Source organism: Heterodontus francisci, unplaced genomic scaffold (assembly GCF_036365525.1).
Source record: "Heterodontus francisci isolate sHetFra1 unplaced genomic scaffold, sHetFra1.hap1 HAP1_SCAFFOLD_54, whole genome shotgun sequence".
NCBI classification, from domain to species: domain Eukaryota; kingdom Metazoa; phylum Chordata; class Chondrichthyes; order Heterodontiformes; family Heterodontidae; genus Heterodontus; species Heterodontus francisci.
This window is the reverse complement of record NW_027140250.1, coordinates 1,470,828-1,483,389: the sequence shown is the minus strand read 5'-3', so window position 1 is coordinate 1,483,389 and position 12,562 is coordinate 1,470,828.

The window sequence follows — 12,562 nt, the reverse complement described above, 5'->3', positions numbered from 1 at the left end:
TGCACACCTGGCAGGATCCTGATACTCTGTGAAAACCCCATACAAACCTGGCAGGATCCTGATAGACTGTGAAAACCCTATACACACCTGGCAGGATACTGATCCACTGTGAAAACCCCATACACACCTGGCAGTATGTTGATCCGCTGTGAAACCCCCATACACACCTGGCAGGATCCTGGTACACTGTGAAAACCCCATACACACCTGGCAGGATCCTGATGCACTGTGAAAACCCCCATACAGACCTGGCAGGATCCTGATAAACTGTGAAAACCCCAGACACACCTGGCAGGATCCTGATAAAATATGAATCCCCCATACACTCCTGGCAGGTTCCTGATCCAATGTGAAAACCCCATACACACCTGGCAGGATCCTGATACACTGTGAAAATCCCATACACACCTGGCAGGATCCTGATAGACTATGAAATCTTCATACAAACCTAGCAGAATCCTGATAAACTATGAAACCCCATAAACACCTGGCAGGATCCTGATAAACTGTGAAAACCCCATACACACCTGGCAGGATCCTGATCCACTGTGAAAACACCTGACACACCTGGCAGGATCCTGATACACTGTGAAAACCCCATACACACCTGGCAGGATCCTGATAAACTATGAAACCCCCATACACACCTGGCAGGATCCTGATAAACTATGAATACCCCATACACACCTGGCAGGACCCTGATAAACTGTGAAAACCCCATACACACCTGGCAGGATCCTGATAAACTGTGAAACCCTCATATACACCTGGCAGGATCCTGATCAACTGCGAAACCCCCATAAATACCTGGCAGAATCCTGATAAACTGTGAAAACCCCATACTCACCTGGCAGGATACTGATACACTGTGAAAACCCCATACTCACCTGGCAGGATCCTGATACATTGTGAAACCCCCATACACACCTGGCAGGACACTGATACACTGTGAAAACCCCATACACACCTGGCAGGATCCTGATAAACTGTGAAACCCCCATACACACTTGGGAGGATCCTGATAAACTATGAAAACTTCATGCACACCTGGCAGGATCCTGATAAACTATGAAACCACCATACACACCTGGCAGGATCCTGATAAACTGTAAAAACCCCATACACACCTGGCAGGATCCTGATCCAATGTGAAAACCCCATACACACCTGGCAGGACACTTATACACTGTGAAATCCCCATACGCAAATGGCAGGATCCTGATAAACTATGAAACCCCCATACACACCTGGCAGGATCCTGATAAACTGTGAAAACCCCAGACACACCTGGCAGGATCCTGATAAACTGTGAAAACCCCATACACACCTGGCAGGATCTTGATACACTGTGAAAACCCCATACACACCTGGCAGGATCCTGATAAACTGTGAAAACCCCATGCACAACTGGCAGGATCCCGATAAACTGTGAAAACCCATACACACCTGGCAGGATCCTGAAAAACTGTGAAATCCCCATACACACCTGGCAGGAACCTGATAAACTGTGAAAACCCCATACACACCTGGCAGGATCCTGATAAACTGTGAAACCCCCATACACACCTGGCAGGATCCTGATAAACTGTGAAAACCCCATACTCACCAGGCAGGACCCTGATACACTGTGAAAACCCCTTACTCACCTGGCAGGATCCTGATACACTGTGAAACCCCCATACACACCTGGCAGGACCCTGATACACTGTGAAAACCCCATACACACCTGGCAGCATCCTGATCCACTGTGAAAACCGCAAACACACGTGGCAGGATCCTGAAAATCTGTGAAATCCCCATGCACACCTGGCAGGGTCCTGAGACTCTGTGAAAAGCCCCATACACACCTGGCAGATCCTGATATACTGTGAAAACCCCATACACACCTGGCAGGAACCTGATACACTGTGAAAACCCTATACACACCGGGCAGGATCCTGATCCACTGTGAAAACCCCATACAAACCTGGCAGGATACTGATCCGCTGTGAAACCCCCATACACACCTGGCAGTATCCTGATACACTGTGAAAAACCCATACACACCTGGCAGGATCCTGATACACTTTGAAAACCCCCATACACACCTGGCAGGATCCTGATAAACTGTGAAAACCCCAGACACACCTGGCAGTATCCTGATAAACTATGAAACCCCCAGACACACCTGGCAGGTTCCTGATCCACTGTGAGAACCCCATACACACCTGTCAGGATCCTGATGCACTGTGAAAATCCCATACACACCTGGCAGGATCCTGATAAACTATGAAACCTTCATACACACCTGGCAGGATCCTGATAAACTATGAAACCCCCATACACACCTGGCAGGATCCTGATAAACTGTGAAAACCCCATACACACCTGGCAGTATCCTGATCCACTGTGAAAACCCCATGCACACCTGGGAGAAACCTGATACGCTGTGAAAACCCCATACACACCTGGCAGGATAATGATAAACTATGAAACCCCCATACACACGTGGCAGGATCCTGATAAACTGTGAAAACCCCATACACACCTGGCAGGATCCTGATAAACTGTGAAAACCCCTTACACACCTGGCAGGAGCTTGATAAACTGTGAAAACCCCATACACACCTGGCAGGATCCTGAAAAACTGTGAATACCCATACACACCTGGCAGGATCCTGATAAACTGTGAATCCCCATAAACACCTGGCAGGATTCTGATACACTGTGAAAACCTCAGACACACCTGGCAGGATCCTGATCTACTGTGAAAACTCCATACACACCTGGCAGGATCCTGAAAAATTGTGAAAACCCCATGCACACCTGGCAGGATCCTGATACTCTGTGAAAACCCCATACAAACCTGGCAGGATCCTGATAGACTGTGAAAACCCTATACACACCTGGCAGGATACTGATCCACTGTGAAAACCCCATACACACCTGGCAGTATGTTGATCCGCTGTGAAACCCCCATACACACCTGGCAGGATCCTGGTACACTGTGAAAACCCCATACACACCTGGCAGGATCCTGATGCACTGTGAAAACCCCCATACAGACCTGGCAGGATCCTGATAAACTGTGAAAACCCCAGACACACCTGGCAGGATCCTGATAAAATATGAAACCCCCATACACTCCTGGCAGGTTCCTGATCCAATGTGAAAACCCCATACACACCTGGCAGGATCCTGATACACTGTGAAAATCCCATACACACCTGGCAGGATCCTGATAGACTATGAAATCTTCATACAAACCTAGCAGAATCCTGATAAACTATGAAACCCCATAAACACCTGGCAGGATCCTGATAAACTGTGAAAACCCCATACACACCTGGCAGGATCCTGATCCACTGTGAAAACACCTGACACACCTGGCAGGATCCTGATACACTGTGAAAACCCCATACACACCTGGCAGGATCCTGATAAACTATGAAACCCCCATACACACCTGGCAGGATCCTGATAAACTATGAATACCCCATACACACCTGGCAGGACCCTGATAAACTGTGAAAACCCCATACACACCTGGCAGGATCTTGATACACTGTGAAAACCCCATACACGCCTGGCAGAATCCTGATAAACTGTGAAACCCCCATACACACCTGGCAGGATCCTGATACACTGTGAAAACCCCATACTCACCTGGCAGGATCGTGATAAACTGTGAAACCCCCATACGCACCTGGCAGGATCCTGATAATATGTGAAACCCCCATACACACCTGGCAGGATCCTGATACACTGTGAAACCCCCATACACACCTGGCAGGATCCTGATAAACTGTGAAAACCCCATACACACCTGGCAGGATCTTGATACACTGTGAAAACCCCATACACACCCGGCAGGATCCTGATAAACTATGAAACCCCCATACACAGCTGGCAGGATTCTGATAAACTCTGAAACCCCCATACACACCTGGCAGGGGCCTGATAAACTGTGAAACCCCAAACACACCTGGCAGGATCCTGATAAACTGTGAAACACCCATACGCACCTGGCAGGATCCTGATAATATGTGAAACCCCCATACACACCTGGCAGGATCCTGATACACTGTGAAACCCCCATACACACCTGGCAGGATCCTGATAAACTGTGAAAACCCCATACACACCTGGCAGGATCTTGATACACTGTGAAAACCCCATACACACCCGGCAGGATCCTGATAAACTATGAAACCCCCATACACAGCTGGCAGGATTCTGATAAATTCTGAAACCCCCATACACACCTGGCAGGGGCCTGATAAACTGTGAAACCCCAAACACACCTGGCAGGATCCTGATAAACTGTGAAACACCCATACAAACCTGGCAGGATGCTGATAAAATGTAAAATCCCCATACTCACCTGGCAGGATCTAGAAACACTGTGAAAATCCCATACACACCTGGCAGGATCCTGATAAACTGTGAAACCCCCATACACACATGGCAGCATCCTGATAAACTGTGAAAGCCCCTTACACACCTGGCAGCATCCTGATAAACTGTGAAACCCCATACACACCTGGCAGGATCCTGATACACTGTGAAACCCCCATACACACCTGGTAGGATCTTGATACACTGTGAAAACCCCATACACACCTGGCAGGATCCTGATAAACTGTGAAACCCCCATACACACTTGGCAGGATCTTGATATACTGTGAAAGCCCCTTACACACCTGGCAGCATCCTGATAAACTGTGAAACCCCATACACACCTGGCAGAATCCTGATACACTGTGAAACCCCCATACACACCTGGCAGGATCTTGATACACTGTGAAAACCCCATACACACCTGGCAGCATCCTGATCCACTGTGAAAACCCCATACACACGTGGCAGGATCCTGAAAATCTGTGAAATCCCCATGCACACCTGGCAGGAACCTGATACACTGTGAAAACCCTATAGACACCGGGCAGGATCCTGATCCACAGTGAAAACCCCATACACACCTGGCAGGATACTGATCCGCTGTTAAAACCCCCATACACACCTGGCAGGATCCTGATAAACTGTGTAAACCCCAGACACACCTGGCAGTATCCTGATAAATTATGAAACCCCCATACACACCTGGCAGGTTCCTGATCCACTGTGAAAACCCCAGACACACCTGGCAGTATCCTGATGCACTGTGAAAATACCATACACACCTGGCAGGATCCTGATAAACTATGAAAACTTCATGCACACCTGGCAATATCCTGATAAAATATGAAACCCCCATACACACCTGGCAGGATCCTGATAAACTGTGAAAACCCCATACATCCTTGCAGGATCCTGATACGCTGTGAAAACCCCATACACACCTGGCAGGATACTGATAAACTGTGAAAACCCCATACACACCTGGCAGGATACTGATAAACTGTGAAAACCCCATACACACCTGGCAGGATCTTGATACACTGTGAAAAACCCATACACACCTGGCAGATTCCTGATAAACTGTGAAACCCCCATACACACCTGGCAGATTCCTGATAAACTGTGAAAACCCCATGCACACCTGGCAGGATCTTGATACACTGTGAAAACCCCAGACACACCTGGCAGGTTCCTGATAATCTGTGAAAACCCCAGACACACCTGGCAGGTTCCTGATAATCTGTGAATCCCCCATACACACCTTGCAGGAGCCTGATAAACTGTGAAACCCCATACACACCTGGCAGGATCCTGATAAACTGTGAAATACCCACACAAACCTGGCAGGATCCTGATAAAATGTAAAATCCCCATACACACCTGGCAAGATCTTGATAAACTGTGAAAACCCCATGCAAACCTGGCAGGATCCTGATAAACTGTGAAACCCCCATACACACCTGGCAGCATCCTGATAAACTGTGAAACCCCATACACACCTGGCCGGATCCTGATACACTGTGAAACCCCCAAACACACCTGGCAGGATCCTGATAAACTGTGAAAACCCCAAACACACCTGGCAGGATCCTGATAAACTGTGAAACCCCCATACACTCCTGGCAGCATCCTGATAAACTGTGAAACCCCATTCACACCTGGCAGGATCCTGATATACTGTGAAACCCCCAAACACACATGGCAGGATCCTGATACACTGTGAAACCCCCATACACACCTGGCAGCATCCTGATAAACTGTGAAAACCCCATGCACACCTTTCAGGATCCTGATACTCTGTGAAAACCACATACACACCTGGCAGGATCCTGATACACTGTGAAAACCTTATACACACCTGGCAGGATACTGATCCACTGTGAAAACCCCATACACACCTGGCAGGATTATGATCCGCTGTGAAACCCCCATACTCACCTGGCAGGATCCTGATGCACTGTGAAAACCCCATACACACCTGGCAGTATCCTGATACACTGTGAAAACCCCCATACAGACCTGGCAGGATCCTGATAAACTGTGAAAACCCCAGACACACCTGGCAGGATCCTGATAAAATATGAATCCCCCATACACACCTGGCAGGATCCTGATAAACTATGAAAACCCCATAAACACCTGGCAGGATCCTGATAAACTGTGAAAACCCCAAACACACCTGGCAGGAACTTGATACACTGTGAAAACCCCATCCACACCTGGCAGGATCCTGAAACACTGTGAAAACCCCATACTCACCTGGCAGGATCCTGATAATCTGTGAAACCGCCATACACACCTGGCAGGATCCTGATAAAATGTGAAACCCCCATACACACCTGGCAGGATCCTGATAATCTGTGAAACACCCATACACACCTGGCAGGATCCTGATAAACTGTGAAAACCCCATACACACCTGGCAGGATCTTGATACACTGTGAAAACCATATACACACCCGGCAGGATCCTGATAAACTATGAAACCCCCATACACAGCTGGCAGGATTCTGATAAACTATGAAACCCTAATACACACCTGGCAGTATCCTGAAACACTGTGAAAACCCCATACTCACCTGGCAGGTTCCTGATCCAATGTGAAAACCCCATACACACCTGGCAGGATCCTGATAGACTATGAAATCTTCATACAAACCTGGCAGGATCCTGATCCACTGTGAAAACACCAGACACACCTGGCAGGATCCTGAGACACTGTGAAAACCCCATACACACCTGGCAGGATCCTGATAAACTATGAAACCCCCATACACACCTGGCAGGATCCTGATAAACATTTAAAACCCCATACACACCTGGCAGGATCCTGATAAAGTGTGAAAACCCCATACACACCTGGCAGTATCCTGAGCCACTGTGAAAACCCCATGCACACCTGGGAGAATCCTGATACGCTGTGAAAACCCCATCCACACCTGGCAGGATACTAATAAACTATGAAACCCCCTTACACACCTGGCAGGATCCTGATAAACTGTGAAAACCCCATACACACCTGGCAGGATCCTGATAAACTGTGAAAAACCCATGCACACCTGGCAGGATCCTGAAGAACTGTGAAACCCGCATACACACCTGGCAGGATCCTGATAAACTGTGAAAACCCATACACACCTGGCAGGATCCTGATAAACTGTGAAGTCCCCATAAGCACCTGGCAGGATCCAGATACACTGTGAAAATCCCAGACACACCTGGCAGGATCCTGATAAACTGTGAAAACCCCAAACACACCTGGCAGGATCCTGATACTCTGTGAAAACCCCATACACACCTGGCAGGATCCTGATACACTGTGAAAACCCTATACACACCTGGCAGGATACTGATCCACTGTTAAAACCCCAAACACACCTGGCAGGATCTTGATACACTGTGAAAACCCCATACACACCTGGCAGGATCCTGAAACACTGTGAAAACCCCATACTCACCTGGCAGGATCCTGATAAACTGTGAAACCGCCATACACACCTGGCAGGATCCTGATAAAATGTGAAACCCCCATACACATCTGGCAGGATCCTGATAATCTGTGAAACCCCCATACACACCTGGCAGGATCCTGATAAACTGTGAAAACCCCATACACACCTGGCAGGATCCTGAAAAACTGTGAAATCCCCATACACACCTGGCAGGAACCTGATAAACTGTGAAAACCCCATACACACCTGGCAGGATCCTGATAAACTGTGAAACCCCCATACATACCTGGCAGGATCCTGATAAACTGTGAAAACCCCATACTCACCAGGCAGGACCCTGATACACTGTGAAAACCCCTTAATCACCTGGCAGGATCCTGATACACTGTGAAACCCCCATACACACCTGGCAGGACCCTGATACACTGTGAAAACACCATACACACCTGGCAGCATCCTGATCCACTGTGAAAACCGCAAACACACGTGGCAGGATCCTGAAAATCTGTGAAATCCCCATGCACACCTGGCAGGGTCCTGAGACTCTGTGAAAAGCCCCATACACACCTGGCAGATCCTGATATACTGTGAAAACCCCATACACACCTGGCAGGAACCTGATACACTGTGAAAACCCTATACACACCGGGCAGGATCCTGATCCACTGTGAAAACCCCATACAAACCTGGCAGGATACTGATCCGCTGTGAAACCCCCATACACACCTGGCAGTATCCTGATACACTGCGAAAAACCCATACACACCTGGCAGGATCCTGATACACTTTGAAAACCCCCATACACACCTGGCAGGATCCTGATAAACTGTGAAAAACCCAGACACACCTGGCAGTATCCTGATAAACTATGAAACCCCCAGACACACCTGGCAGGTTCCTGATCCACTGTGAGTACCCCATACACACCTGTCAGGATCCTGATGCACTGTGAAAATCCCATACACACCTGGCAGGATCCTGATAAACTATGAAACCTTCAGACACACCTGGCAGGATCCTGATAAACTATGAAACCCCCATACACACCTGGCAGGATCCTGATAAACTGTGAAAACCCCATACACACCTGGCAGTATCCTGATCCACTGTGAAAACCCCATGCACACCTGGGAGAAACCTGATACGCTGTGAAAACCCCATACACACCTGGCAGGATAATGATAAACGATGAAACCCCCATACACACCTGGCAGGAACCTGATAAACTGTGAAAACCCCATACACACCTGGCAGGATCCTGATAAACTGTGAAAACCCCATACACACCTGGCAGGAGCTTGATAAACTGTGAAAACCCCATACACACCTGGCAGGATCCTGAAAAACTGTGAATACCCATACACACCTGGCAGGATCCTGATAAACTGTGAATCCCCATAAACACCTGGCAGGATCCTGATACACTGTGAAAACCTCAGACACACCTTGCAGGATCCTGATAAACTGTGAAACCCCATACACACCTGGCAGGATCCTGATATACTGTGAAACCCCCATACACACCTGGCAGGATCCTGATACACTGTGAAACCCCCATACACACCTGGCAGGATCTTGATACACTGTGAAAACCCCATACACACCTGGCAGCACCCTGATCTACTGTGAAAACTCCATACACACCTGGCAGGATCCTGAAAAATTGTGAAAACCCCATGCACACCTGGGAGGATCCTGATACTCTGTGAAAACCCCATACAAACCTGGCAGGATCCTGATAGACTGTGAAAACCCTATACACACCTGGCAGGATACTGATCCACTGTGAAAACCCCATACACACCTGGCAGTATGTTGATCCGCTGTGAAACCCCCATACACACCTGGCAGGATCCTGATACACTGTGAAAACCCCATACACACCTGGCAGGATCCTGATGCACTGTGAAAACCCCCATACAGACCTGGCAGGATCCTGATAAACTGTGAAAACCCCAGACACACCTGGCAGGATCCTGATAAAATATGAATCCCCCATACACTCCTGGCAGGTTCCTGATCCAATGTGAAAACCCCATACATACCTGGCAGGATCCTGATACACTGTGAAAATCCCATACACACCTGGCAGGATCCTGATAGACTATGAAATCTTCATACAAACCTAGCAGAATCCTGATAAACTATGAAACCCCATACACACCTGGCAGGATCCTGATAAACTGTGAAAACCCCATACACACCTGGCAGGATCCTGATCCACTGTGAAAACACCTGACACACCTGGCAGGATCCTGATACACTGTGAAAACCCCATACACACCTGGCAGGATCCTGATAAACTATGAAACCCCCATACACACCTGGCAGGATCCTGATAAACTATGAATACCCCATACACACCTGGCAGGACCCTGATAAACTGTGAAAACCCCATACACACCTGGCAGGATCTTGATACACTGTGAAAACCCCATACACGCCTGGCAGAATCCTGATAAACTGTGAAACCCCCATACACACCTGGCAGGATCCTGATACACTGTGAAAACCCCATACTCACCTGGTAGGATCGTGATAAACTGTGAAACCCCCATACGCACCTGGCAGGATCCTGATAATATGTGAAACCCCCATACACACCTGGCAGGATCCTGATACACTGTGAAACCCCCATACACACCTGGCAGGATCCTGATAAACTGTGAAAACCCCATACACACCTGGCAGGATCTTGATACACTGTGAAAACCCCATACACACCCGGCAGGATCCTGATAAACTATGAAACCCCCATACACAGCTGGCAGGATTCTGATAAACTCTGAAACCCCCATACACACCTGGCAGGGGCCTGATAAACTGTGAAACCCCAAACACACCTGGCAGGATCCTGATAAACTGTGAAACACCCATACGCACCTGGCAGGATCCTGATAATATGTGAAACCCCCATACACACCTGGCAGGATCCTGATACACTGTGAAACCCCCATACACACCTGGCAGGATCCTGATAAACTGTGAAAACCCCATACACACCTGGCAGGATCTTGATACACTGTGAAAACCCCATACACACCCGGCAGGATCCTGATAAACTATGAAACCCCCATACACAGCTGGCAGGATTCTGATAAACTCTGAAACCCCCATACACACCTGGCAGGGGCCTGATAAACTGTGAAACCCCAAACACACCTGGCAGGATCCTGATAAACTGTGAAACACCCATACAAACCTGGCAGGATGCTGATAAAATGTAAAATCCCCATACTCACCTGGCAGGATCTAGAAACACTGTGAATATCCCATACACACCTGGCAGGATCCTGATAAACTGTGAAACCCCCATACACACATGGCAGCATCCTGATAAACTGTGAAAGCCCCTTACACACCTGGCAGCATCCTGATAAACTGTGAAACCCCATACACACCTGGCAGGATCCTGATACACTGTGAAACCCCCATACACACCTGGTAGGATCTTGATACACTGTGAAAACCCCATACACACCTGGCAGGATCCTGATAAACTGTGAAACCCCCATACACACTTGGCAGGATCTTGATAAACTGTGAAAGCCCCTTACACACCTGGCAACATCCTGATAAACTGTGAAACCCCATACACACCTGGCAGAATCCTGATACACTGTGAAACCCCCATACACACCTGGCAGGATCTTGATACACTGTGAAAACCCCATACACACCTGGCAGCATCATGATCCACTGTGAAAACCCCATACACACGTGGCAGGATCCTGAAAATCTGTGAAATCCCCATGCACACCTGGCAGATCCTGATATGCTGTGAAAACCCCATGCACAGCTGGCAGGAAACTGATACACTGTGAAAACCCTATAGACACCGGGCAGGATCCTGATCCACAGTGAAAACCCCATACAAACCTGGCAGGATACTGATCCGCTGTTAAAACCCCCATACACACCTGGCAGGATCCTGATAAACTGTGTAAACCCCAGACACACCTGGCAGTATCCTGATAAATTATGAAACCCCCATACACACCTGGCAGGTTCCTGATCCACTATGAAAACCACAGACACACCTGGCAGGATCCTGATGCACTGTGAAAATACCATACACACCTGGCAGGATCCTGATAAACTATGAAAACTTCATGCACACCTGGCAGGATACTGATAAAATATGAAACCCCCATACACACCTGGCAGGATCCTGATAAACTGTGAAAACCCCATACTTCCTTGCAGGATCATGATACGCTGTGAAAACCCCATACACACCTGGCAGGATACTGATAAACTGTGAAAACCCCATACACACCTGGCAGGATCCTGATAAACTGTGAAAACCCCATACACACCTGGCAGGATCTTGATACACTGTGAAAAACCCATACACACCTGGCAGATTCCTGATAAACTGTGAAACCCCCATACACACCTGGCAGATTCCTGATAAACTGTGAAAACCCCATGCACACCTGGCAGGATCTTGATACACTGTGAAAACCCCAGACACACCTGGCAGGTTCCTGATAATCTGTGAATCCCCCATACACACCTGGCAGGAGCCTGATAAACTGTGAAACCCCATACACACCTGGCAGGATCCTGATAAACTGTGAAATACCCACACAAACCTGGCAGGATCCTGATAAAATGTAAAATCCCCATACACACCTGGCAAGATCTTGATAAACTGTGAAAACCCCATGCAAACCTGGCAGGATCCTGATAAACTGTGAAACCCCCATACACACCTGGCAGCATCC